Raw genomic sequence first — 26,144 nt, forward strand, 5'->3', positions numbered from 1 at the left:
TCAAAATAATTTGTTCTACTTGGTTGTGCAGACAGAAATTTCATCTTAGAAATGAAAGAAAAAGTGTTTATGTTCTATGATGAATCTTAAGTCTAAAGAAATTGGATGCATCCATTAATCAACTCCAATAAATTGACAGAACGTGCAATCTCCCATTTTTGCTCATCTGAACCTATCTGTCTTATTTTGGAGGCAATTAATTTTGAGGCCAAGCTGGGAATTTTATTTCTTCACCATAGACACGTCTTACTGAAGACAGAGCTTAAACTGTAGAGATAAAATTCATATCAAGTTCAGAGAGGGAAATCTTTTTGTTTGTACCTCTGTCCATCGTTTTGAGATGTCACATTGTCCATAACACATTTTTTAAGTAAGTATGATGTGACAATGTCTACTATGATAAGGAAATATATATGGGTAACCTTTTATTGGAGTCACAAAAACTCCAAGTGACACTGGGTATGGCATGAACAAATTTACCAGGAGATGGCGCCTGAACCATTGGTGTGGTGATTTGTGAGTCAATCTTACATAGCAATAGAGACGACAAATTTTATGTGTATTAGTTTTCACGAATCAGAGAACGTGCATGCTCTATTTATGGCCTGCAAATTAGTTGATAACAGTACATGAAAAATGAGAAAAAAAAAAGAAAGAATGTAATCAAATGGAAGACGAGGTATAACCCAAGAAAATGGAAGATAAAAAAGAAAAGAAAGAGGTATCATGTGTTTGATGACCTGGAATCTGCGATTAAATAAAACATATTTTTTGTTTGTGTGAGGGATCTCACTGACTCAATAAAAAAAGACAAGACCAAATTCATTTTAACACGCCCGCCTACTGAGACCTGACATTATAGATGCTGTGAGAACAGTTGCCTCGCTTTATCAAGGTTCTCTATAATAGATGTCTTGAATGATACAAGAGCGAACAGAGGGTAGTAAGAGCAGAGGCCAAAGAAGACAAGTAAAAAGAGGAGTAAAATCAGCCTTTGCCCTGCAGTTTGGTATGACACTCATTATCTGAAGTGGGCCATTCTGAGAAAGGAGGAGGTTGCCTGTCACAACAGATGTTGATTACACAAAACAAGGTGGTTTGGAAGGATGTGTGAATAAAACACAAGGACAGACACATACACATACACTCACACAGGGTTATTGTTGGTACTTTGTCATCAGTCTTAATTGATTGTAATCACCATTTCTTCTTGGCAAACCTTCCCTGTTCTTAAAGTGCAGGTTATTGCTCATTATCTAAGATGGCATGGACCTACGATACTCAAAAATAACTGAATGCTTTCTTGCCTTTCTAACTGTGCACCTGGAAGTATTTCAGGCTCAGCTCATTTTTTAAATGGTATACCATAGGCTAAGATTACCATTCAACTTTATAGTGTGTGATAGAGTCTTGCCTTGCATTTTGGAAAATAGTTTGTTGCTGGATTGGACTATTATGGAGCCAACTGTGACATTATTTTGAATGAGATCATTTAATTTAAAATGAGATTTCTGGAGTATAAACAATTATAATTTATTCTTTCTCATACAGCCCAAGAATTATCAAATGCAAGGCCTTGGCGGTGAAGTGAACATTTCATCATGACCAAATGGTGGCACTGTAGCCTTAGAAATGGAGGGCAGGCTTCTCATGGACAGGCTGTCGGAGTGATTCCAATCCAAGGTTTGAAAAGCACTTGTCTGCTCTAAATTGTTCTTATAAAGAGCTTGGAAATACTTGACTTTTCTCCTTATGTGGTTATGGATTTCCTTTTTGTACAATTAAGTGCCATTAAAAGCTAATGTATCCTGTTAAACCACGTTAAGGTATTGGGGTGGACAGTGGAACAGTTATCCACCCGCATATTATGAATAGGCGCCAACTCTGGAAGCATTTTTTGAAATCTATATTGGAGCATTCAGAAACTTCAGGATGAAAGGGCTCAAAAGGGAAATGACCATGGGGTTGCTGATTTTCGAGTTGCGAGACCACCCACAGCTGCTTGACATAAATGAGTCACAAAGAAATGAAATGAAAACCAGTCTGTGTTTGAATCAGACAGGCTAGCACTTATATAGTAATTAATATCAGCACCTTTGGGATGTACCTTTTTTTTTGTACATTTGTAATTTTGATAGATAGAAAATTTTAGAGCAAAAATGTTTAAAGGATTTATTAAATTAAGCAAGTCCTAAGCCAATTGTTATACTATGGATTAAAAGTATCATATAAACCTTGATGCAATTTGTTAACAGCAGGTTCAACAAAGCACAAATAAGTGCCTATAGCTCCTATCAGGTGTCGTCATAGTGCCCTTGGCCACCAAGGTTATCTCTTATTTAACAAGTTCGAAGCAAAATATGCCTAATTTTACCGCGCTTTTCTTTTATTTTTAAATTCCAGAAATGTTCACACGCAAATGGGGAATTTGTATTCACCGACTGCTGAATTTTTCACATTTTACCTTTGTAATAATATGAAGTTCTGTATATGGATATTGGCAATTTCTGAGGCTCGTGTTAGTAATGCACACTGTAGTTTGGAGCACATCTCCATAAAGGTTAATGAGGGGGCACTCTGAAGTAATTAAAACAAGAGCATTATAAGGCAGCAGTTTCACATGAGGTACTCACAGCAACATACCCCATACTTAATTAAAACTCTTTGCTGACAGCATTTTGTATCTTCTCAGGTAATCTGCTGTGAAATTAATAAGGAGGGAGAATTAAATGACTAATGTTGGCAAAGAAAGGCTATTTTCTTTCCTGCCGTATAGATGACAGGGGTCTCTATCTGGATTGCGTGATCCTTATTGTGCTGAAAAACACTTCTTCAGGTTCTCTGTATAATCTGATTCCAATTTCACTTGTGGTGTGACACTGCAGTGACAAACCAGGGGGATGTTTAATTGAAATGTCCATGCTTTTAATTGGATTCTGTTAAGATGTGAAATTACCTTCTGAATTACAGTCGTGTACCTTTAAATGCTGATACAGAATGGTTTCCAGCGGTGATCAGTTAAGGAGCTGAAATAATGTTTGAATTTAAAGACAAACTGTTCAGTCTGGAGCCTTGTATTTCAAAGGCAGACATTTATATGGTAAATTGAATTGTTGCTTTAACAGCTTGAGAGACGCTTGTAATGCCACACGTGTATTTCAAGGCATCTCCTAACTATTCTGGTGAGATTTCCTTATCAAGTGCTAACAGTCATGTAATACACACTATATCTTTATCATGATCCTGTATTTAGACTCACAAATGCCCATTAAACAATAATACAATTGCTGTCAGATATCCATTGCAAGGCAAGTGAACCCAGCATTCATGATATCATAGTTAAGATGAAGGTGTTAGCATCAGGCTCTGACATGTTCAGGTAATATGTGGGTGGTAAGCAGCAGAGCTTCCTTCACCTCCTTTAGGGTTGTGCTCTTCCAACCTACTACATTGAGATTTGTGAATTTTCCCATTCTAGGAGCAATGTCAGCCTGCTGTGGCTGCGCAAAACATCCTGCGCTCCCACTGCTGCCTCCTCCACCCACATCCATGACCCCTTCTGATAAGCTTGGAGTTCATCCCTTTCACTGATTAGTTTGCTGGCAGATTGAATGCCTGTGTCTACAGCCCTGTGTCACCCGGGCTGGCACTACCTGTGTGTGGTTGGATCAGCAGGTGGCTGGCACACTGGCCAGCGTGATACTGAAACCATTATTTATACATAACAGTTCTCTGGGTGTTCAGCAAAGCCAGGTTTCCCACCTCAGAGAGAATGAACGGAGGACAGACAGCATCATTGGCTTTCTAATTCTACAAATCTATATTACACTCTGTTTTATGCTGGATATGTACTGTTTTGGGAATAACTTGCAAAAACTCTGAATTTACAATTCATATTCTGTGACAGTGAGGATCCTGAAAATGTGAGGTCATTAGTAACTTCTCTGCCAAAATTGCCCCCCTTTAGTATACTGTATTCGTATGTGTGTGTATCGTTTGCGTGAATTCATGTGTTTGTCTGTTTACCGTGCCACTGCTGGCCCAAGTTGGAGCCACAGGAGTGTGAAATAACAAGCACAAGAGGGATTTCACGCCTTTGCAGAGCTGAAAAGATATATTTTTGTCAGAAAACTCAGTCCATTTCCATCCCCGACAAACTTTGTTTACTTCCCACTACTCACAGACTACCTATTTCCCAACCATATAATTAAATGGCATCATTATATATGGGTTCCCACGGGTATGGTGTGTCCAGGTTTGCTTATGTTACACCCGTGGCCTGTTTTATCGCCGTTATCAATGGCACATGGTGCATCATTAGAAAAAGACAAACAGCCTTGTTTCTTTTTGGGGGGCAGACACACTGACAGAAAATCAATGCTCGGTTTCCCATGAGCACCTAATTAGGTGGACACTTGTGCACTGTTGAAACACGGGCCGGATCTCTTTGTCTGCAGAGTCGATCAGGTGAAATGCAAGAGAGACACCTTCAGAGCTGATAAAGTGTCAGAGAGGTGAGGAGTAAACACATAAGTGACACTTATGGTCTAGCACATCTCACGCCCACTATATGCTTTGGCAGACTTGATTTGAACTTTATCGTCCACGTCATTGAAGCATTTCACACTAAGAGCAGTGTGTTATTATCAGGCCGGCTTTCGCATCTAACGAATAGCTTACTTGTCATGGTATTTATGATGCATATACACATGTAATGAAATATTCTAATGCTGTAAAATGTAAAGCATTTTTTTAAGGCTGAGATTTTATGCCACTGGCTATCACAAAGGGTTAGGAAACAAGTGCTGAATGTGGATTTAACTTGAGTACCATGCAGAAAGCAGATTTTTAAAATGGCTCTCGCTCAATTGGCGTCTCTCTGGAATTTCTAAGCGTTCAATAAAAAAGGGAAGAGGTGGGTGATTTTTTTTTTTTTAAATGTCCAATCCTATTCTATAACCTGGTAGAGTGACACTTGCGAATTTCCGCTATGGACAAGGTGGCAGTACAAACACAGATAGACGAACGGGAATAAAAGGGCCTTCTCATGACAAACTTTCTGGAAATGTCAGCCTTTCATGCTGTTGAGAAGACCTATTTCATATCTATTACAGCAGGCATTCTGTGTCCGATATTTCAGATTTCAGTCCTCCCTGCACTGCAAATCCTCTGCCAATCTTTCACCCTTAAGAATCTCTGCCAGCCCGATGCATTATTTCCCCTACCTCCTCTCTCCCTCTTTTGATGTGACAGAACAAACCGCGACCTATTAGGATTAAGGCTTTGAAAAGATCTTTGAAGCCGCTCAAGGTTCCTTTAAACTGGGGAATGACAATATGAGCTGTATGGCAGCAGACGCTGAATGGAGTGATTGCTAGTCCTCCTCAGCGAGGTCTGCTGTCACACAACACACAGGCATACAACCACACGCGTGTGCATCTGGTCATACGCATACATACACGCACACACAGACACACATGCACAAAAACACTCTTGCAATATCCACCCTTTACCCAAAGTGTTGCAGTTCTTTTTTATCGAGCTCACATATTAGGCTCACAAATGCAGATTTGGTTCAGCACTCCTTCCTTTTTTTCCCTTTGTTTTGCTGTGAATCGTCAGTTGTCAGAGTCTGGCTCTGAGCCTTTGCTATAACTGAACTGCTGCCCAGGATGAAAACAAACAAACATTACAGTACCTCACATTTTCTCCTTTAATGATCTGTTTCTGTTTAGGACACAGCCATGTCAAAAGCATCATCAGAGACGGGCTGCTGTAATGTGAAGGACAGGGGTAAACACGAAAGATGTGGGCTGCTGGAAACCTTCATGAAAGAGAGAAGTCATAACCCACTTGTGTATGCTAACGATGTCTGTATAAGTGCATGTGAATGAGAGTTTTGTGTCTCTTTAAAATATAATGGCATGCTGTGGAAGCAGTTTATCTGGCTGAAAATTAAAGGAGTTCAAGGTGTCTCACTTTTCAGCGCAAAGATTCTCAAACACACAGAAGAATTTTTCATGTTATCTTTTTTTCATGATGCCTCAACACTGATAGTGCATCTGATGATGCTGGGAGGATGGAATGCTACAGTCATGCGAAGGAGAGAAAATTAAGTAAAAATGACATCCTGAATGCTGCCTATACACTTCACTTCAGTCACACAGACATGGCAGAGTGCAAATACCATTGCCATGCATCTCCCTCAATCAAAAAAGAATTTAGCTTTCTTTTATCTAATCACTCCTCTGAATATCCCTTATCATACCTGCCTCACCCCCTGAGGTAGCTGAGGACAGATGTAATGTCAAATATTCAAACTGGGTGATTCCTGGAGAGATTTATCATGGAAAATTTCATAGGTGATCCTATTTAGATATTCACTGTCTGTTTTGCGTGGTGTCTGGGGTTAAACATGCCCCGGTGTGAAATGTCCCTGAGAGACAGTCACTAGAGATAGCTGGTCTGTGGAGAAATGAAGCCATGGGGCACGCAGGGTAAAGGCTTCTCGGTACACAGCCAGAGAGACAAGTTCTCAGGGAGCTGCCACCATAGAGCACATACTGATCTGCCATTGCATCTTATCTTTGTGACTCTAGATTAAAATGCTCAACATTGGCTCTCCCTCCCTCTCCTTGCCAGGCGGAAGGCCTCTGTATTCCTGAGTGGAGGAGCTATAATCTCCCCATGAAGTGGAGGCAGCCTATCACAGGCAGAAAAATGCACTGTTCTTGCTGCAGAAAAAGAGAAGCTCAGAAATTAACATCTTAAAATGCTCCCCATCTAAACAGTAACTTGCACGGTAATCAGCTTTGATCCATGATCTGCATATTTTGATGCAGGCAGTCGTTTTTTCTTTGTTTACGGCTGAAATTTCTCTTTCGCCCCTTCCTTTTAGATTCTTTCTTATTCTTCAGGCACTGCTATCATAATCCAAACAATTGGCTGTTGTAACTGTATGTATTCCTCTTGTGGGAAATGGCTGGGAACCTGATCCTCTCGGGTCTTGTTTTAAGTCCTGTCCAAATGAGCAGGGAAGAGCTGAGGCTCTGACAAAACCAGGCAGGAATAAAGGGGAGAAAGCCTGGGCAGACAGATGGATGAGCCCCAGGCTCCAGGGCTTTGACTTTGGCCAAACAAATGTTTGTTTTTCAAAGTGTTTTTATAGTAAGATGGATTAAGGCGGATGTGGACCAAAGCCCCCCACCACCCCTGCCTATCCGTAGTCTTGTCAAACGGTGCATTGAGAAGAGGGGTCGCACCTGTTAGGGCAGCCCAGAGGAGCAGGAGCAGGATGATATTGAGTAGGGCTTTGTGGGTATCAGAGTCAAAACAAAGCTGTCAGCCAGGGCTCATTCATCTTTGATGTTCATTGATGAGGAAACTGGTGGGCCTCAACAGGGCATTGTTTCCTCTAAGTGGTGCCCATTGATAGCCAGAAAGCCACGTTTGTTTTTAGTCTCTGACGGGTGGAGCTAATTTTAAAAGGCTTAATGGTGCATTTAACCGGTCCAAAACACTGGGCTTTGGAGCCCTCCTTGCACCATTGGCTCGGGGTTGTCTTCCTGCCTCCTAAATGGCCTATAAACAATAATAAAATGCTAATTGGTTGTGAATGGCCAACACCGGTGGGCATGCATGTATTGTCAAATCCTAGTCTCTTCTAAATGCCTGGTGTGTCAAATCAGGATCCAGAAACTGGGGCATTTGACTGCCATCATGTCTGCTTCCTGGCCCATTCTCCACCTCTCCACTCTCTGTCATAAAAACCGGGATAGGCTTCATAGAGTGTATTTCTCTCGCTATTGTTCAACTAATCATACCCTCTCCAACAATTTCAGGATGTGACAAGATAAGATAGGGAATATTAATGCTGTATCACCTCATCTAAAATTATGAAAATGTCTGGTTGGGGGTGGGCATCTAGGTAGGAAATGGAAATCAATTTGTACCACTTCCATTTTGTATATTGCCTTGAAAAGAAAACAGTAATTTTCCATGTTATCTACCTAAAATCCTATTAGAATCAGGTTAATTTAGTGGCAACAATTTCAAAACGTTATCGCACCATCCAATCGGCTGATGTCTTTGAGTGCTCTCTGTTTGTAAGGTGTAACTGTTCAAATTTAATCATGTCAGATACCTTATCTGACTGATACATGATCTTGGATATCACTTGTATAATAGTGAATGCAGGGACACAACATTAATTAAATTCTCAATTATAATAAGCTTACAATGTGGTCCTTTGTATAAAGTGAATGTAACTTCTGAGTTGAAAATCCCACCTTCTTCAATGCAATCGCAGGTCATTTACCAGTCAACCTTATATGACTTATTTTTGTCTTTCTATGCATTCACGCCACTCTATTGTGCAAATTTAATTGGTGAGCTATCCCTCCTTGCCTATAGTGAACACTCATGAAATGTACAACAGATCATATATTCTTTTTAGTAAGTAGCATGAATATGGATTTTGTAAGATGTAAAATTGTTTTGTTACTAAAAAGGTTTGCAACTTTCGAATGTTCCACCCCCCCACGAGGACTTTCAGAGTTGCATGTTCATGATTTACCATTATGGATCCTAAATTCATGAATATTAATATTTCTTGTTTGAGAGCTGGCCCCTATTGTTGTAAAATTCAAGGACTCTTGCCTCACTTTGGCACAGAGGTATATCATGAATGCACAGCCACATCTTATCTTAAATAAGGGTCTCTGTTTACACCTTCAAAGCACTGGAAGAAGACACTCTGGCAGTTTCTTTTCCTCTCCTTCCTGATTGTTTGCAAGCTTGATTCGCTTGGATTCTTAAATGATAGGCTCATATAGAGTCCCAGACTTTGTTTACGTGGCTGTGTATTGCTTGGCTGCCTCCTTAAGCGTGAGGAGATATGCAAGAGCAATCAAATATTTCTATGGCTTGTATAAATGATGGTGGATGGGAGAGGAAGTTTGAATTTTTCACTCCTCATTTGTGGTTCAATTGCCAGAGTGTGTATTGCCTGTTTTTCCGGAAAGAAAATAGATGGCTTTGTCACTCAGTATGCATAAACTGTTGGTCTGTTTGTTGTACGCTGTCAACGGAAATGATAGCAATTCTATTTGTCTTGTGAGGAAGATATTGTTACAAAGTCTGAATAGTAGTTTCATGAAAGGGATTGTTTGTCCATTGTGAAGTTATTTTCCTGAGACATTATATGACATATCTACACGAACCCTTTCAATTGCTGAAACCCCTGTCACAATGTGATATGTTAAGAGGGAAACAGGAAAGAAACTTGACATTTTTTGTATACACATAACTCTGTTATTATTGACTGAGCACAGTTTGTCCTGTGATTTCGGCATACAGTGCGTGGAATTCAGAGGCAGCATCAGGCAACAACAACAACAAAAAAAACAAAAAAAACTTGATACAAGTGCTGGTAATTATGTAGTCATCCAACACTAATAGTACACTGCAGAGATTACAATTTGTCTCTTCATCTAAAATGACATACTGCCATACATGCAGCCTGTCCAGTTCTACCTTGTAGTCTCATATCATTCAGCACTTGAACCAAACATATATTTCTATCAAGACGCAGGAGAATAACGTCCTCCGTTTGGCGCAGAGGAGGTGTGTCCCCTTCTATCTTCACGAGAGAGGGCTAGAGAAGGTGGGGTGGGTGGGGGGATGGTGGTGGGGATGTGAGGGGGGTACCTCTCTTTTGTTCACTCCCCTCTCTAACTGGTAGTGTTTGACTTCCCCCAGCCAGGAGTGGGTAATTCTGGAGCCCTGTGTGAGGTTGTTAGATCACTGAGGCCCAAGACAGCACCATTCTTTGCAGACCCTTGACAGCAAATATGTGGTAATGATATTGTCTCCTGCTGGGTAATAACACACAATTCAGACTGCCACATACTGCAGTCGCCGGGGAAAAAATGGAGGGGAGAGAAAAAAAGAATTACACTGAAGTACTGGAGGAAAATGACAGGAGAAATGTCTTCAACCTGAAGTACCATATTGAAAAAATTCACTCCTGCAGTACACTGCAGAGGAAACAACTGTTTTATTCTGCACTTCTCTGGATGATGGCCCAAAATACAACGGTCATTGCTATCTGGAAAAGGAAGTAGCTGGTTTTCTCATTCTAATCCCATTTCTTAGCATTTTGGTTTTCCTCTTTTATATTCTTTTTTTTTTTTTTTTTTTAACTTTCACAACATTTTTAGTTTGGAATTGTATTTAGTTTGTCTGCCAAATGTAAAATAATGTGGTCAGACAGTCTGGTTGTTAACAAAAACCAAGGCCTCAAATGAGTTAAGTCCTTTGTGCTCACATAACGCACTGCATAGATTAGCATAAACAGCATTTTCCTACCATGGAGACCTTTTATTGTTAACCAGACCACACTGGCAGCTTCAACCTTGACCTTGGTGTTGCTCCACTTGGTACTCGGCTTGTAACTGTCAACACCATCCATCACTGGCCAATCAGGTCCTGGGATGGGGGTCTGTCCCCCTGCTGTACTGTGAAATTGTGGCATGTGATCCTTAATGCGCGTGAAGTAGACAAGGCCTTGTCACAATGCATCAAGCTTCAGGGGGGCTCCACTGGGTTAGTCTATTAGCCTCCTGCTGTGCTCCTGGTTGCCTGCCCAGGGATAAGTGTTATGTCTGTATGTCTCCAAGACACCAGGCTTAGGACTGCTCCAGCTCAGGGTTGGCTGTCAATCACAGCCCGGACCAGTTAGACAGGACATCATGTTACCAACTTATTGCAGCTGCTAAGCCTAGCACAGCAGTGATATACTAACAAAAGAAGTTTTCTATCACTGAAAAATAATATGGAGGCCATTTGGGCATTCCTCTACTCCAAATAAACCCTGTTCTCAAAATTATCTTCTCTGGTCTCCACAGCTAGTGTCCATGATCTTAGATGCAGCCATTGCCTCTCTGTAAAGCACATGAGAAAGAGAGTGCCTCCCCTCCTCTTATTCATACATTTGACTGCCAGAGCAGCATTGTGCAATGGGCTAAAATAAATGAGAGCACTATGAAAAAAGGTAGCCTTGATACCGTGCGACTAGGTGAAAAAGGGAGGCACATTGAAATGGAAGAATTCATCTTTTCTATCAGCCCCTCCTCTCACAAGTTGAACCAGGTATTCAAATGGGTTCAATCTCCGCCGCTCAGATTTGCATAACACAGACAGATGAACTCAAGTGATTGAATTGGGCTAGGTGGAGTGAAAAAAAGAAAAGAAAATGAATTTCCAAGTGAATTAGGAAATGATGGAAACGACAAAGGGTATATTATTTATTTTTCACACTGAAATAATTATGGAATTAACCTTTCTTTCCACTGTGACAGCCCTCTAAACCCTCTCTATCACAATGAATTTGATGTACATGGTCTCTCTTGGAAAAAACTTGACTCGTGATGAATATTGCAAAGTTGCATATTATCTCCACAGTGGTTATTTCCTTTTGCTGCTATACCGGTGTCTGTTTCACCATTGGTCCGTGCTGGTCAGCTGATCTGTATTGGTCGGCTAAGCTCCTTCTCATTTTAATGTCTACCAGTGATGTAACACTAATGCTCGTGCACCCTCCCCGTGACTGGCAGTGACCACTATAGAGTCACAACACTGCAGGAGGGGAAAAAGCAATTTCATGGTTCACTCTGTGGTTAATGTGCTGCTGTAATCTTTAGAGAGGCATGTCTTTTTTGTTTAAGTTTCACAGAATAAAGGGTTGGACTATCGTGAGCTCAGGCCAATTAATCGCTGGGCTAAAAGGTGGCAGGAAGCCATTCATTGGGAATGGGCCACTGTGAAAGTGTGTGCCTATTTGTGAGTGTCTGTGTTGAGTTCCTTCGAAAGCAGTCAGTCTTGTTGTTTTGCTAGTGCATGTGCTGACATCAGCTGTGTGTATGTATTTACCTTAGTGTGCAGTATGTTCTTTTTAAAGGGGGTGGGGACCTTTTTCTTGTGTGCGTCTGTGTGTGTTTGCGTGCTGTGTTCACAGTCAGGTAAGCCTCTCTAATTGCTGCAAGGTACATTAGCACTCAGTCGCCTCTCACTCTCACTCTACCTCTCTCTCTTTCTCTCCCTGTGTCTTTGTTTTTCTTCTCAGTGCCAGACTGCAGGCCAGAAGACAATCAGACCAGAAGGGTCATTTTCTGCAAGAGCTCACCTCCCTCCTCCAAGTCTCGCCGCTGACAGGCTCACGCTCTGCAGGAGCCCTAAATTAACACTTGACGTCTATTGGGCTCAGCCCTGATGAGGCCTCAGAGAGACAAAATGTCAGAAAACAAACACTCCATCATTTTTGCTTCATTTCCTCCACCGCTGGAGAAACATACTCACCTGGAGGGCTATGGAGGGTTGTGAAGGGCTGTGGGGACATTCAAACCCCCCTATCTGTTGCAGTGGATCAAGCCTGGGGCCTATTGGTCAAGGTGAGAGGGTGATACCAAACACAAATAGAGGGAAGCTGAGCAGAATCTGGTAATGGAGTCATTATTATAAGAAGCTAGTGGACGCAGAATTAAATAGTTTACCACCTGTTGGGCTTGTCTCAATTAGCAGAAGTAGACAGAAACTGGACTGTAGCCTTTAAATACACAGAATGAAAATTGTTAAAATACAAATACTTTTTGTAAATTTGTAAAACAATTTTACAAAAAAGAAGCAATTTCTTTACTTCCCTGTATTAGCACTGTATTCATCTCTTGGCCATTACAAAGTAAATGATTTGTTTTCCTGAGCACATCAACAACAACCCTCAGTGGGGATATGCACATAACTAGGACTCAACACTGTAGAGTAGTATGATACTATTTGAAGCCTACTTCAAATACAGTGCCCCCAGCGAGTTCCGATAGCGCCAGTGTCTGTTTTATTATTTGCTTTATCTCTTTGTTGCGTGAGAGTTTATTTGTTTACATGAGAGGGATTGGAGGTTTGGTGATCTGAGCAAATTGCAGCAGAAAGTACTTCAGATGGGAATGACTGTAATTAGCATGCTCTTAAATGTGGAACACTCTTCTAATGTTTTTGTTTATGTCGGGCAGCTGATCTGTGACTCAGTGCGGGGGCGGCCCACAGGCAGGTTAAAATCACTTGTCATGCCAGAGATCATCATTATGAGCTTACAATTGGTCAGTGTTGAGGAACAATCAATGCAGTGCCAGGTAGACACTCTACAACCAGCCTGTGCTGTGAGACTTTACATGCAATTTTGTATTTATAGTTGTGTTTTCCAGAGTGGGTCATTTGGAAGTATGGAGTATGTTTATGTGTGTGAGTTTGTATCTGGCCATGCTCATATTTTTTTTTATTTTTTTCTCCTATGCTTACTTAACTGTCTTTTCCTAATCTCTGCATCTACATCGAAGCATATGCTCTGTGACACTCATTAAGAGTCAATTAAGAATTTGCTGGTGTGCCCAGTTATTCAGTCAGTGATTATATTTCACTGGAGGATAATATCCAGGTAAATTAAGATTTTGATTTAATTCATCCCTGGTTGTCGCTGCATCTCCATTTCACATCATGGAACAATTGAGATCTTATCATGGATTAAAGTGGGGGATATTACACCTAATTTAAAATATGCACATCTACAAATGCACGCACATCTTAAGCAGCCGCCACGATATCGTCACTTGAAGAAAAAATAAATAAATAAAAATGTTAATGAATAAATAAAGACAGAAACAAGCCACAAGCCTTAGTCACAAACCTCAAAAGGCTGTGAGATACAATTCATCAAATTGGCAGAGGAATTCACGGCGGAAACGCTGCCTTAAAGAGTTCTTGAGAAAGATGAAGAGAGGCAGCTGAAGAGAAGGAGACACGAAAGGAGCAAAGAGACAGGAAGTTGGGAAACACTGAAAAGGGGGTGCCATGGTAGTCAGGTGACAGTGTGACAAAGTTGTGCTTGTTTAAAATGGAAATCTTCCCAGACTTCCTCCCTCTTGCCCTCTCTCCCTCCCTCAACCCCTGTAGAGCCCATTGCGAACGCTAAGCTCCGGCATTTGAAGTGGCAACACTTGAGTTGGTGAAAGTGACAACATCTTAACATAAGCTGAGGGGCTAAAGAGAAAGTCAGTACAAACCCCCCAACCAACTTCTTTTTCCACCCACATCCCTCATTCCTGCTCTGTCATCCCTCTTAACACCTCCACCCCACCGCCTGGGCCACTCAGTTACCACACTGCAACTGTGTGGACACAGAAAAAAGTTGCAGGGATGTGACGGCTTGTGGTTTAAAATGTGAAAACAAAAAGTGGAAGGTTGAGAAGGAAGATGGGATCTTTCTCTGTCTCTTCTCTTTCTATGTTTCACTGTCATCACTGGTCTTCCCTTCCACTTCGAGGCACAGGTGCCTCCACACAGAACTGGAAACATGTAATCCGCCCAAATCCAGCCTCTTCCGAGGAGTGTAAAACCAGGAATGTTCTGTGGGGGTCACTGGATTAGACAGAATTCATGGTGGTAGCTTGGCTTGAGAGGCGGAATTAGAGGAGAAGGGAAAAAGGGAGAGGAGACTGAACTGGTTTTGTATTAAAATGAGCTTACCAGGTGGTCTCCCTCCCAAAAGTGGACACAGTGTGTCAAGTAATCTGAAAAGCCCCTGGGTGTTTGTTGCTCATTGGCCAGAGGCCTGGTAAAAAGAGAGAGCGAGGAACAGAGTGAAAGCTAGAGAAAGAAGGGGGGCTGGCTAGGGAGGTGGCACTGATGTGGCCATTGAGGCCTCAGTGAAATGTCTGTCAGGCTTGGTTTACCACAATCACAGCAGTGATTAGGCCCCTTTTGATGACAGGTTTAGTTTTCTGTCCATTGGCAAGAAAGTGAAAATGGACAAGGGTGGGGTAGGGTAGGGTGGGGTGGGGGGGTTGCAATGGGAGACTCTAGGGGTGGGCGTTTACACACTGTTGCAGGAAAATGGGAGGGGTGGAGAAAGGGATGGGGTGGGGTTGGTTGTATATTAATGTCTTGCACCAGGGAGCTCCTACGTAATTTCCCAGCGGGTCGTGGGGTCAGGTTTGTATTTAGTTAGTGGTAATGATCTTGTTAGGGATCTGAATGGACCACCGTCTAAGCCCATTGAGGACAGCGAGTGTGCCTCCCCATCCCCCACCTCTGCTTGCCTTGTGTGGGCTTACACACCCTGTGAACTGTGATTAATGGACTTCCAGGGCTTAATAACTTGCAAAACAGTATTAAACAAGGGAGGCCCCAGGACAATCGGAGAGGCTACCCAGGCGGAGTAGGAGGTGGCTGTAAACAGTGCACAGCAACAATTGCAATGCATGGAATTAACTGAGATGGGCCACTCACAATGCTACAGCTGGCTAGTGGCAGGGAGCCAGGCCTGGGAGAAAGCTTCACTGGTGCTTCCAGGTGGCCCAGACCAGGCCAGGCCTTTTCAGTTTTGTAAGTGTTAAAAAATAGAAGGGGAGAAAGGCTACATTTGTGATGGGGAGACAGTGAGAGGAAGCCATTGAGCAGAGACAAGAAAGAGATTAAAGAGCACAGAGAGTGATAAGCAGATAATGGGGGGCACATTCAATGGAACAAGTAATCCTTGACATGCAAGCACAAATATGAAGCCTTTTGTCTCTTGTGTCTAATTCAAGACAGAATGTGTAAAGTGGCAAAGCAAGAACAGTGATCCGCATAAACAAGAGCACATAGACAGATAAAACATACTCATCTATCTTGAGTGTACACACATACACAGGCACACACATTTCATCCCCAGCTTCCACCCCACACCACCCTTTCCTCATCTCCTGCTAGTCTTATATTCTTTTTTGCCACCCATGTGCCCTCTTATATGAAAACAAATGATCCTAGCATGGAGTCATGAGTACTGATGTGTTCAGACCATCCTCCACTTCGACATAGATCTTCTCTTTTCTCCCAAACACTGGTGTACATTTTATGCCAGTTTAATGTATCTCAAATGTGTAAATATAAGCAATGGGGACCACTTGTGCCGAGGGAAAAGCACTTTTTAATTGACATGAGATCTGGTTTGTTTGGTGGGAATGTGTCTGTTGAATGGATTGTGTGCTGGATGAAATTAAATTTATGAATTTAAAACTTCAAATTCAAATGACTGGTTTGTGGCCAGTGAGAGTTATATTTTTAACACGTACTTGTAAATAAAATTCAGATGTTTAGCTTTGTTCCTGATCTCGTCCAAAAAATAATGTGCGGAAGTATGGTTGAAAATGAATCACAGTGATTGCCATTGTTGAGACAAACACAATGCCAGCAGGGTTTTAGCAACTGTAGAAAATAGATATTGGCAAGAAACAGCAAAACTGCACAGTGTGTGTTCAATTATAGGTAATTATGAAACAATTTGGAAAGCATTTCATTAAAACACGAACAGGTAGTTCCTCACATCATGAGGCATGTGAGATAAATATTTTTGTTGAACACAATGCAACCACTGTTTTTATCCCTTAATCTCTTTAAAATGTGACTGTGACTGTATAAAGCTGAACAATATTGTTACACTGAAATATGTGAAACATATTTGGGTTGCTTTCCTTTTGGCCTGCTTCGATAAGAAAAGCTCTAATTATCCACCTTTAAAAAAAAAGCATAATTTTGACACGTTTATTTCTGATTATATGAAAGAAAAAAATCGGTTTACTGAATGTAAGAAAAAGCAGCGTGTAGACAAGGCTTATCTGTTTCTGCTGTTTGACATTCTCTTCAATGTGTTTGGTTTCTCTCAACAGTGACTCATCTCCAAATGAGTGACACTGGGGTCATCCTAATCTGCTTTTCTTGCAGATCAGAAACAAGTTGGACAAAAGCTCCCTTTCCCATTCACTCTGGTATAGAAGCCAATATGTGACCAAAATATTTGCTCAAACCCTTTACTTAATCAGCGGCTGAGAGGTTATTCAGCAACACCGTCTGATGCTTCACAAAAACACTTCAGCAACTCTGCTGGAGAAATTCACAATTGATCACATTTTGTATTTTATAATTAAAATGTTTTCCCAAATGTGCTTATAGGAAAACAAAATTCTTCAGTCATTTAATGCGTATTTGTGGGAATACATACTGTTGCATTATCTCTCTATCTCCCTCTCTCACCTCACAGCTGTCGCCTATACTCCCCCACCCCACTCACCCTCTCTTGCATCAGGGTGTGTGTGCAGCGGGTGCAGTGGGGGCATTGGCCCTGATGAGGCTGAGGAGGGATCCACTGCTGTGCTAAGCCTCTGGCTCCCTGCTCCCTTCCCTCCTCCTCACATCATGAATAATGGAACAGAGAAATACATTTATCTTTTAATAGCTATGGCCCCCCTGGCTGAGACCGTTCAGACTGGTCCAAACCACCACAGCACAGTGCTGAGGTTTCTGAGCACCCCCTCCCATGTGCCAACCCTCCCGTGATTGTCTCTCCTCCGTTTGAAGTTGGGCGCTTCTTAGTGTCCTAGAGATGGGTAATCAGGCTTGATTTTGGAAGGGTCAGGCCATCTTTTGAAGGGGCGGTCATCCCCAAGTTCAACCAAGGATGGCTGTGCTCATGGTCTGTGAAAGAATTACTGTAATTTCATCAGGCATATTCACTTCCCAGTTTGTGAATTAAAAAGAATCAAAAAAGTAGTTGGAGAGAGGAACTTTGCTGTGCTCAGGAATATTGCAGGAGGATTGTGTAAGAACAGGGTAAAATGTAGAGCAAGGATTTTCAGGTAGAAATATTTTGGTTGCTTGTGTTTAACTTTAATTCTGGGGAAATTAGTTCAATCACTGATTCTGCTGTGAAGCCCTGAGAATAAAATGAATTAAGATGAAATAGAATATCTAATGTCTGACAAATTAGGCTGCCTTACAGTTTTTCAAATTGCATTAAATATTCCATGCGCAAACTCTTGCCTCAGTGATAACAACATTCTTGCATATATTTCACAGTAAACTCATATTTGCTTTAAATTATTATGGCCATTTTTAACAAATGAAACACACACACATACACACACACACACACACACAGGCACAAACTGATGCACTTCATATTAATCTAATACGGTTGCTATACAACTACTAGAAAAAGACATTTGAATCAAGCAAAAATAAGCTGGCCATCCCTGTTGTTGTACTATTTCTAATAAGACAGTGTGATTTCAAATCAGCCAGGCCCTTAATGCGCTATGTATCGGTGCACCATAATGTGGGAATAACACAGTGTCTCTCTGTTTAACTAGGATCAGGAGGATTTCAGCTCAGTCTCCTCGGTCTCATTGCTTACACATCTGTATGTGTGGGCTCTGGGGAAAGAAAGTGTAGCTGGATACCTTAACCCTCTGTTTGTCTCCGCTGAATTAAGGCTCACACAGCCCTCGCTGTGACACCTGCAGTAAAAAGAACTGAATCAGTCTGCAGACAGTCATTGTTAGTGTCAGTAGTAGCGTAGAAAACAATTACTCACACAATAACCAGTGATTTTCACATTAGTGTGTCATGAGTGTTGTTTTTCAGTGTGTCAAAGATTTTTCAAACTGATTATGACTTTTATGTTATTTTGATATGATACATATGTGAATGCATCTCATTCACTAACTTTCTGAATAATTCATATAATTAAATATATTTTTATGACATCTTATGAGTAAATGCATATAGAGATACAAATAGCACTTCTGTTTAGTGCCATTTTATCTTAAAACTGTCTTTTCAAAATAAATAGAATTGTGATCGCTTTATTAACATGAAACACAATTTTCAGTTTTATAATAAAAAATAAAATCTGCTTTTTTTCCTTAATATTAACAGTATATGTTGGTGAAAAAAAAATTCTAAAACTAGTACAATTTTGAAATATTCCCCCAAAACTAGTCAGGCAAGTATTCCTGTCATGTTAAGTCTTTCTTTAAAAAAAAAAAAAAATCTACTTTCAGGTTCACAAAAATAGAACTAAAGAATGCCTGAAGTACATATTTAAGAGATATTTAAACTCACTAACTTTTGATCTGATTATCACGTAACTGAAATATACAGGGAACAAAACACACTTGAGAAACACTGAAGCTGACATCAATTTTTCAACCAACAATAACAAGTTCAAGCACACACTTCTTCCCAACATGCCCCCTCCTCCCCCTCTCCTCTCTCTCTCTCTCTCTCTCACACACATATGCACACACACACGCACGTGCGCGCGCACACACACACACACACACACACACACACACACACACACACACACAGCAGAACCTAAATCTCTTTTCTCCATATCCACATGCACCAGCAAACCCCTCTTACCCACCACTCCCCTGCACCCAAAGCCTTCAAGCAGCCCCGGGCTTGTGTAGTCATGCGTCAGTTGCCCGGTGTTGGGGATGAGGCCTTGCTAGCCATGGCTGTGGCTGGGTCTTAGCCAGAAACTCCTGCTGGCTAGCAGCTCCCTGCTCTGCTCTATGGAAGGCAAAGAAGCTGAAAGCACCATTTATCATCACTTGTGTGGGCAGCATCACCACGGCAACGCTCAGGCTGGCAAATGCCACTGCTGTGAATACTAATGAGGCTCTTGGCAGGCCTGTGTTGGCGTCAATGGGGCCAGGGTTGTACTCTATGTGTGTGTGTGTGTTTGTGTGTGCATGCGCACGAGCAAGTGGTGAGCTCTCGGAGGACTACAGTAGAGGTAAACAGTCCAAAGGAAATCAATTAAGTGTTTCCACAGTGTTTGGCAAGCGCTCTAATCTTCAGCACCACATTTTAAAATAAGGGCGAAATCTGCCTTTAATACCTCCTCTGCTTTCTGCATGACAATAAACAAGCAGGCAAGAAGAAACAGCCGAGCCAAGCCGAGCTTGACTAAGTCCTCCAGTCTCTACTTTGAGACAACACAAGTGAAGTCATTATTGCAGAGTTCCTTAGCTGTCCTCCCCCTGCAGTACGCCTGAAATTTGTATCACAAAGGTAAATAACAATTATTTCTTCAGTGCTTCGCATTTTATGAGCATATAATGTTTACTAGATAACTAAAATTTAAATTGACAGCTGTGAATCCCAGAGTAGAGGCTGGAAGCCATTTGAGCTAATGTAATAAAGCATCAGCGGTGGAATGACAAGAACTGTGGCTCACCTGCCTCTCTGCTTCAGCAGGACCTTCACTCTGTCACCTGTCAGTGATGCTCTCTCTTGCTCCCTCTCTCTGTTTCTCTGTGACTCTTATGTTAGAGTGATGCTGAGAATAAATTGGGTTGGAGCATGCCTGTGCCACTCTTTATTGATTCTGACACTTTGATTGAGCAAGGATCTAATCAATTCTTCAGTGGTAGTGAGACGCCAGAGTAAAATTATTCTTAGGCAAACCCTTCAAACGACTTGTCATTAATTTGCCTCTTTACTGGCACTTGTTTGCTGGGAATGAGATGTGTTTTGGGCTTTCTCTGTCTATTAGCAGGGTTGTGCTCCTGGGATTTTCATGGACTGCTAAGCTTTGGGGGGAAGAGAGAATGTGTGTGTTTGTAGTTTGTGTACAAATCTGTTTATGCCTATGTGAACTGGGGGTGATCGGGCACACTATGCTTGCTCATCCTTACAGAGTGACTTATTAGTGCTAATTGGAAAGGACAGTTCAAACAAGCACAGAGGAGTGGTTGTCAAACAAGCGTGACATGAGTGTAGAGAGGCAGGCAGTGCCGGGTGCTCTTCCCGGTTTCAGCCCTCTCTTTTCCCAAACCCAGCCCTCCCTTTATCTCCCCCTCCTCTAACCCCCCTCCTAGCTGCCCTTGGCCCCCGGCCTGGCCCCGCAGAGTGGCCACAGAGTGGACTCTTTGTCTGGACATGGCCATTAGCAGTCAGCGGACTTCAGAAATGTGAGCAGGACAAGGCAGTGGACAGAGGCGCAGACAGAAACACGGCTGTATGAGACACTTGGGAAGTCAACAGCTGACGGAAGGGCCAACACAAAGGAGGAGCTGCTGAAGCATGGGGAGCGTGATCTGCATAGAATATAAACCTCCCTCCTTTCGTCGGTGCACTTGCGTGGCAAGCACACTTGCTCAGGCAAACATACACAAATGTACACTCAAACATTCCTGATATTCTACCGAATAACACACAGAAACAAGACTGCCCACAGATGTGAAGTTGCAATATCAGTGCCTCCATTAGCTGGTGCAGAAGATGCACTGACACCCACAATATGACAGGAAAGGTATTCCCTCTGCCCCGAACCCTCTAGTTAATGATGAATCAATTGGTGGTGCATCGACTCTGAGACCTCTTCCTGGAAAATGTTCCATACTGCTATTTAGCATGGTTTTTGCTAAAAGATGCTAATTCCAATGATTATTTAGTACCATAATAGCTGCAATTATATTCTGCACAAACTGATATAAGGTATAAGCACCAATTAGTAAGTGGTCATTATCTTAAGCATTTGGTGCAGGGAAAGCGAAGTAATAGGCAACCATTCAGTAACCCTTGCTCTGAAAAATGACTGCATAGTGCTTCAGTAATTAGCAGAGCTTGTTTGCCTTTAGTCTTGAAAGTGGGTTGTATATTCCCTGACCTGCATTACTGCTTATTGCTTGCAGTCACATTTCCCTATTATAGAGACAGGCCTGCTATTAATGGGCAGCATGAGGATAGTGCCATATTTTAATTATTCTTTATTTGGTTATGACAAGAGGGGGCTTTCAGTGAAGTAGTCATTTCTCTGGCAATACTTTGTATTTTCATGTACTTGTGTAGGTGCTATGGAATACATTTTTGTAGTCATTTCAGCAATGCACACAAGAGGTGAAACTAAATATTGGTATGAGGATGGAAACAAAGTGTGCCAAATAAGCCAAATTTCCATATAAGCACACATTTAATTCCCAGCTGAAAGAGGTGATACCATGACAATAATAATGGAAAATTCTGGAATATATAAAAATCACTGTGTTCAAATGGTATATAATGGTGATGGCCTGGGCTCTGTGCTCTGTGTGTGTGTGTGTGTGTGTGGTTTTTTTTCTCAAAGCCGAGCCAGCAAGGATCACAAGAGCTGTATCAAAGCACTCGGCCACCATGTGAAATGTCTTCTCGCAGCAGGAGGTTGTGGGATTGTTGTCAGCTTCGCAACTCTCTTTGAATGTCAGCCTCACTAACAGGGCAGTTGGCCTACATGGCACTGCTGACAACACAGCTACACTTTCAACTTTTATTCTGTAATTCCATGCTGCCCCAACCCCCCCCCCCCCTTTTTTTTTTGCTTGTCACAGCGCCTCTCAGCGGCAAAAAAGACGACAGGCACATGGACTATTTTGAAAAGGATTCACATGTGTTGAGGTGAACACGGGTCAGTGTGTGTTACTGAGGACGGTGTATGCCATGGGTTTTTTTTTGTTCACTGTGACACATACAGGACTTGTGGAACATGAAGCCCAATGCGCTGCAGAGCATCGGGACAGCTGAGCACAACAGCTTTGCACATAAATCAAACGTACCCCAACACACTGGGCATGCCTAATAGATGTTTAACTAAACCCCCTCATTTCAAACAGTTTGACCCCAGTTCACTAAAACACAATGTGAGAACTCCCGGAGGATTACGGCCTGACCTCACTGGGAATGGGGGGAATGGCCCACATTGGCTATAAAGGAGCCTGCCATTGTGCTGTCCAGGCATGGGGGAGGACAGTGTGAGGGAGATACATGCCAGTGGGTGGAGATAGCGTTGTTGTAATGACATCTTGATGGAGCATCTTTCCCACCCACTGGAGCAGCACCGGCTCTGTATGTATTTTAATGAGCCTTTGTGTCTGCCCACATATAGCCCCTCTACTGACAGGGAACGTGTTAGCAACATGCTCACCCTTTGTCACAGCACCCAATCACATAATCGACTGGTTGGCTAGATTTATTCTCTTAACTGTGTGTGTGTGTGTGCGTCCATATGTGATGGGATGTAAATAGTAAGAGTGACCTTTTGCAGACAGTGCACTGCATAGTTGGCATGGGTTGCAAAGCTGCTAGGGAGAACTACGGAACTCATGGTGCTTTTGTGAGTGCCTTTACACACCCTGTGTGTGTGTGTGTGTGTGCATGTGTGTGCCACAGAGGAACCTAAACATAAAACTCCAAACAGATCCAAAATTTACAAGGGTCACTGTGATGATAGAAGCACTTTGCAAATGCTTGCTATGAAGATGAATTTGGCTTTCATATTGTTAGATCAAAATAATTTTTACTTTTGAAGCACAATCTTTTCAATCCAAAGTACCCCTATTGAGAACACAGTGAATACGTTCATCATGTTGGGGGGAGAGTGAGAGGGGGTAATTTTATTTTCTTAAGCAGGGATATGGCAGGGCTGGAGGATCCAATTGTGTGGCAGAATGCAATTCAAATTTTATTTTCTTAGTTACTGACCTTGATCAGGGGAACTGCAGGGTTAGAGCCTCTCCAGTCATTATTGTAGGCTTGAATAGAATTTTAATGAAGTGGTACACTGAATATTAAAATGCAAAACTGCTTTCAGCACCCAATCAGACTACTGTGGCATCTTGAGTGTTCTGGAGGCTAGACATGCAGAGTTCTCCTTGCTTGGAGTCTACTGATGACTGGAGAAAGGGTGGGTGGGGATACCAAAGGCATTCCACCCATTTGTAGCAGGGCCCTTTCTTCCCTGAGAAGAAGACAACCAAGTTTCACCAACCAGGAGAGGGAAGGGATGAATGCGTAAAAAGCAAAACAAAACACAGGGCTGGTTTGAGTGAAGGTAAATGTGAGATTTACCGGTAGTGGGTGGGCTTGGAGGGGTGTCGTTCAGCCCACAATTGGGTGTTGTGTGATGCTAAAGGTTTTTCGGGGAGAGTACAATGGACTATTTGGGGTGCACTCAGTGCACTGGCCCCGGAAGTGCTTCATTTTGTTCAGGAGACAGCTGCACAGCTCTGTTCGTCTTCCCCTGCCTTTTGATTGGCCTGGCATGCTTGAGAGGAGAGCATGAGTGTTTCAAACAGAACCTGGCGTGCTATCAGCTGGGAGGATTTTTTATTGGGAGAGAGGCAGGACAAAGTCAACAAAGAGAGCCAGGAGCCAACAGTGGTTTTTGGAATTGTCCACAGACAGTCTTCTAAGCCCCTGTGAAATATTACAAATAGCAACAGCACACTCTTCTCCCAGTTGCAGCGACAATAGGTCCCATTGAGCCGATATGGATATAGATCCTACAAAGTATTAGTATTAGTATTAGTATCAGTTAAGGCAAAGCAGAGTTAGATAATCAGTGACAGATGAGGGCTAGATGAGTATATTCACAAGTGTCACCATGTTGTTGACATGCTTGAACCTTGTACTGTATGCTGACTATTTGTAGTCATGTTTATACAACAATGTCAATTCTAATGTGACTTTATACTTGAAAGTACGAATAAAAACTTTTTTAGCAGCATTTTTAGCAGTAGTTAGCAAACAGAAAATGGTGGGCTGACACACTTCAAACTCGGAGCATACATCAGCAAACATGACAGCACAGCACTAGCCATGATTTGAATATACCTAATTAAAAGTTAGCAGCTAAAGTTATAACTGTATCTATGTAAATATTGAAGGAAGCTGCATATCTAATGTCGGCCAACAGCCAAGACCACGCCGAGTTTCACCTTGCATTTGGTATCTAAATGGAAAATAAGGGGTTATCCCTTTTGAGTTTGGCTGAAAAGAACAGATCCCAGAATTCATTTAGCAACTCCTATTTTTCTTTCACGGCCCTGCGCTGAGTCTGTCTATACAAGGATGAGTGAGTTGTGGCCTCGTGCTAGCCTCCATCTCCCTGAAAGCGGGAAAGGAGAAAAGGCAGCAAATAAACAAAAACATGTCTTGGAGTTGCTTTTCCTTGCCTCTCCATCCTACTCATTTTGAAGCAGCTGTGCAAAGAATGTCAAAAATTCAGAGTGTCTTCTTTTTATATACCTTTCTGTTAAGTATTTCTTTTTTCCCTCAGGTTCAGATAGAAACCAGTGTCTGATGACACATCTGAGGTACTCTGAAACGACCCAGAGAGAAAGGAAGAGCAAAAGAAGTAAAAAAGGAAATGGGTGTGTATGTGTTTCCTGTGTGTGTCCTTTGCTAACACCAACCATCTGAAGATGGTGCAGATGTCCATGCTGTGGCTGGTGTCACACACTGCTCAACATGCCTCAAAAAGAAGGGATTTTCCCTCTTTGTTTCAAATTTCACAGGCCGTCCAAATGGGCACAGACATGCTTCCAAAATAAATAAATAAATGGATGTATCAGTGGCCAACATCTGCAGATTATGATTAGCATTTGGAAATTGCGTCCTTGAATGAGATTTGGATGTCGACTGTCAGTCTTCTTTTATGAGTGCGACTCCTATTCTGGGGAACTAGAGGGTACCGCTTTGTCCCTAAATTGGCTACAATTTGGAGAGAGAAAGAAATCCTCTTCTCTCTCTTCCCCTCTGCCCGTTATGATGTGCTGTCTGAACAAGAAAGAGACACTATTAATTGTGCAGAATATGAATAGCTGTATTTGGTTAACCAGTTTCAAAGGAAATTGGCCCAAAGGAACTTCTTTTCCTCCTCTTCCCCCTACTGCCTGTCCCTGCTTTTTCTTCTCCCTTTATCAAGATTTTTTCTTCCCTCTCTAATTTTACACTGAGAGAGCTGGCTGCTTTAGTGAGGCTGCATTATCTTATGTATTCAGCTTTCAGCTCCTCTCCCTCTCCCGATGAGGCGAAGCTTAATTGGGCTCTGGCTTTAAAGTCTGTAGAGCTCTCCACTTGCTCATAGAAACACATTCAGGGGCTGCTCATTCACTTCGAGTATGTGTTAGATGTACAAATATTATTTACTTTTATACTCCAAATCAAAAGGCACACACTTCCTGCCTCTCTACACACAGTCCGTGCAGGAGAACTCACAGTTCAATTCCCTTCACTGTGTTTTCTTTTTTTCCCCTCCTTCATCGACTGCATTGCAAGAATGTGCTGCTGCTTCACAACAAAGTATTATTTAAAAGGACTCTTTTATTACAATGTAGTGATCTTGGCGATAAGGAAATATTAACAAACCTTTTAAAGAATAGTAATTATTACACTGCTTTACCGTTGGTGCAGAAGCTTGAGAAGCCAGCACATTTTCATGTTAATAAGAA

The sequence above is a fragment of the Echeneis naucrates genome, chromosome 22 (genome assembly GCF_900963305.1).
Source record: "Echeneis naucrates chromosome 22, fEcheNa1.1, whole genome shotgun sequence".
In the NCBI taxonomy this organism is placed as follows: Eukaryota; Metazoa; Chordata; class Actinopteri; order Carangiformes; family Echeneidae; genus Echeneis; species Echeneis naucrates.